Source organism: Mangifera indica, chromosome 10 (genome assembly GCF_011075055.1).
Source record: "Mangifera indica cultivar Alphonso chromosome 10, CATAS_Mindica_2.1, whole genome shotgun sequence".
In the NCBI taxonomy this organism is placed as follows: Eukaryota; Viridiplantae; Streptophyta; class Magnoliopsida; order Sapindales; family Anacardiaceae; genus Mangifera; species Mangifera indica.
In genome coordinates this window covers 12288882-12293196 of record NC_058146.1, presented here as the reverse complement: position 1 = coordinate 12293196, position 4315 = coordinate 12288882, and the positions used below count along the sequence as shown (strand labels likewise).

The 4315-nt window shown below is 30.5% G+C and overlaps 1 non-coding gene across 1 annotated transcript; it reads left to right on the top strand.

Moving 5' to 3' along the window:
* The first annotated feature begins 2149 nt into the window (after positions 1-2149).
* LOC123228478 lies at positions 2150-2256 on the top strand. The gene has a single exon (XR_006504705.1). It is a non-coding gene; the product is annotated as a small nucleolar RNA R71 (small nucleolar RNA).
* Positions 2257-4315: the final 2059 nt, after the last annotated feature.

Sequence of the window (4315 nt, the reverse complement as noted above, 5' to 3'; positions counted from 1 at the left end):
ACATTTTTTTTTTGCTGTCCACACAGTACAGCTCACGTGTAAGGATTTTAAGCATACTTTCTACTTTTCTATATTATATGAGTCATTATAAAACCAAAAACATTTGTTTTCCATTTTCTGAAAACATGCATAACTTAAATTTTTTTTTTTCTGAAATCATGCATATGTTATGATTCCTCATGTATACATGTATAACCATAACATGAAATATGCCCATTCATTGTTTTTCCTTATTCTTTTCAAGCCTCATCGAGCATCAGATTATTTTCTCATGCATTTACATATATCTCATGCATTCCATATGAATATACATATTTATTATAATGTTTTTTTACCCTTATCATACACATAATTAAGCAAAATTAATCTACATCACATAAAATAACATTTTTGCCTTATAGATATAAGGGTTATTCCACATATCATGTACATAATTAAGCAAAAAATTAACCTTATAGATAAAATTACATGCTTACCCTTAATGCAAATTCTTTCATTAATTCATCATTTCTCATATATTCAACACACAAAATCCACAAAGCTAACCCTAGGAATATGAAATGTCTAAAATACCCTTATGGCCAAAAATTACATCATGAATCCTAATGAATTTTTTAATCCTTTTAAGCATAAATCACCTTAATTCTAATACCTTACACACTTATACAATTAAAAGTTATTTAAATAACCTAACTCAAATTACTTCAAGTATGTAAATTATGAAATTCTTACCTTTTTTTTTTTTTTGCTAATTAGGTGGTTTAAATCTATCCTCCTTCTTTCTTCTTCCTAGCAACCTTAATCAACCAAAAACATAATCATCCATCAAAACTCTAAACTTAATATCTCTTAAAAATTAAACTTTTTATTTTAGAACTTACTAGAATTGATAGATCTACACTTTTTATAACTAGAGGCTCTGGAAATTAAGTGGTTTAGTTAGGTTTTTTTGATGAATTTTGCTTGAAGGAAAAACTTTACTTAAAATTATGGAGATACTCAGCTAAGGAAGAAGAAAATGAATAGTTGGTTGGTTTTATAAGCTTTTTGGACTAATTTACCCTTAATCTTTTCTAAAAATGACTATTTTATCCTTATCCAATTACCAAAAACCCTTAGCACCATTATATAATTTCAAGTGTGTCATTCAATTTACATTCTCACTTTGTCTCTTAAATCCTTCTAAAATGACCATTTTACCCCCTTTGAAAATTATTGCTCATTTAGTAATTTTTTATAATTCTTTTGTAATTTCTTTAAACAAAAAGTTATAAAACCAACTCTAGGGGTAATTTTGGAAGTAGAGTACACTGGCATACCTGAATCCGAGTATTACAACATTGCTCCCTCAGGTTTTAAGGTTGACTAGGCAATTATCTTATCTCTTTTGAATTTGAAGCACTTGTCTGTTGACCCAATTGTACCTTGAGCATCCTATTATGTGTAGCTAACTAATCAACTTTAGTAGTAAGTTGTCAAATGGCTTTATCTTGAGCATCAACTTTCTGTTTTTGAGCTAGGATGAAATTTTCAATAATTACTTTTAGGTTAGATTTTTGTTCTAGAAGAGGTTGAGGATGATTTGTGGGTTGTGGGTTAAAGTTTCAAGGTTGGAATCTTAAACGTTGTTGCTTAAAGTTGGAATTAAAGCTAGGATTGAGATTTGAGGTGTTTGTTTAGGGGTTGACCATGTGAAATTTGGTGATTTCTCCAACATGGGTCATAAATGTTTAATCTAACACCTTTGGTTGTAGTTCACATAATTCACTTGCTCACTTGAAGATTCTTGTGAAAATTCACCACCCATTTGGCACCTATTTGGCACTCATATCTATTATGGTCTTCTCTATATATATCACAAGTAGGTGTAAGTATAACTTTCACATCTAGGTTTTCTAATCTCTTTGCCAGAACATCTAATTTAGTGTTTGCTATAGAAATTTCATCCTCCTCATTGACTTTTAAAGCTCTCCTACAATTGATTCTTTTATTAAACCGTCAAAAGCTATTAGAAGTCATTTCTTCAATCAATTGTTTAGCTTCATCTGATGTCTTTTTCAATAATGAACCATTAGAAGCTATATCTAAAATGCTTTTCAAAGAATCTTGAAGCCTATTAAAAAATGTTCATAAAAGCAACAAATTGGGCAACCCATGGTGAGGACATTATCTTTGTAATTCTTTGAACCTCTCTTAAACTTCATACAATGTCTCTTTGTCTTTCTGGTAGTAAATATTTATCTCATTTCTCAATTTTACCATTTTGCCAAGAGGAAAGTATTGAGTAAGGAATGCTTGTAAAAGTATCTGCCAAGTGGTAAAACTACCTGCTGGTCTAAAATCTAATGAAGATATGGCTTTATCCAATAGAGAGAATGAATACAATCTTAGCTTCACTGCATCTTTGGAAATCTCATTCATCTTGAAGGTATCACAAATTTGAAACCGTGATAAATACACATGCAGATCCTTATTAAGCAAGCCTCCAAATTGATTTTGTTGTATCATCTGTACAGTGGAAGGGTTAATCTCAAAATTATATGCATCCACTAGCAGTCTCATAACTCTTGAAATACCATCATGAGTGGTTGGTATAGCGTATTCCTAAAGAGCTCTCTGATTGTTGTTTGCTACTTTTAATCTTTCATTTTCTTCCTTTCTCTCCCTTTAAGTCTTTGGAAGTTCTTTCTATCTCTAGATCAAACTCCAATAATTCCAAATCTTTAGGTTTGAACATCAACCAAACAACCATTGCAAATGAATAAAAACACAAGGAAATCAAATAAAAAAAATAAACTCTAGTCTAGCTGAATTACAAATTTTACTAATATTAATAAGATACCAATCCCCAACAACAACACCAAAAACTTGTTGCCTATGGCTCACAAGTGTACAAGTTAATCAAGTAATATTTCAAGATGTTAATCCCACAGGGATTGACTATTAAGTACTAGTTTATTTTCTAATTCAAACTAGCTAGAGAAACCAAATATTTAATCAAGAAAAATGAATAAAAATGCAGTAATTTAATTAAAATTAGTGGAGAAATTGATTAAACAAAAAAATTAAAGGACTAATTACCAAGCAAACTTATCTAGGATTTAAGATTTCACAATGAATCATTTGTAATTACTAATAGATCAGATCTAAAGCAATAAATTGACGAGAACATGGTGGGTAATAATCCTAAATTACTTAATTCTTCTTTTGAAGTTGATCAAGCATGTAAAGATTAAGCAATTACCGACTTTCGTGGTCAAGTATTAATCAAAACCCATTAAAAATCTCAATGATGATCACAAAATCCACAAGGAACCTAAATTTTATTCTAAATAAAAATTCCAGGTTTAGAAATTGCATGAACTAATTGATTATCCATCTTTCAAATGGTATAAAATCAATATACAAACAACATAGATGTTGGGCCCAAAACATCAAGTAAGAAATATGCTCACAATCACTAAACCAAAGATTAAAAGTGTAAGATTAGATACCACTTGGGTAACACCAATGTATTGTAGATGCTCTAAGTAGAAAGGTAGTTTTATCTCATATTAGCACTTACCATAAGTTACAATTAAAGTTGATAAGAAACCAAATAAAGGTAATCACAAGGTAGTTGGTAAGCCTACAGATTTAGTTAACCTTTCTGGATGAGACCTATATAGCGAGGTATCAGATGATCAGTGTGTCTAGTTAAGGTAGAGAGTCGTTGTGTAACATCCGAATTCAGGTGTGTCAGTAAACTCCACTTCCAAAATTACCCCTAGAGTTGATTTTATAACTTGTTGTGTAAAGAAATTGCAAAAGAATCATAGAAAACTACTAAATGAGCAATATTTTTCAAAGGGGGTAAAATGGTCATTTTATAAAGATTCAAGGGACAAAGTGGGAATTAAAATTGAAGGGCACACTTGAAATTATATGGTGGTGCTAAGGGTTTTTGGTAATTGGCTAAGGATAAAATAGTAATTTATGGAAAAGGTTAAGGGCAAAATGGTCCAAAAGGCTTATAAATTATATAATCTATTCATTCTCTTCAACAATTGCCGAGAGCTCCATTATTTTTTTAGCTAAAGCTTCCCTTAACCAAAATTCGTCCAAAAACCTAGCTAAACCACCTAATTTCCAGAGGCCCCAGTTATAAAAAGTGTAGATCTGTCAATTCTGGTCAGTTCTAAGGTAAGAAATTTAATTTTTAAGATATGTGAAATTTGGGAGTTTGATGAATGATTATATTTTTGGTTGATTAAGGTTGCCAAGAAGAAGAAAAGAAGGTGAATAAGCTTAAATCACCTATTTGGCAAAGAAAAGG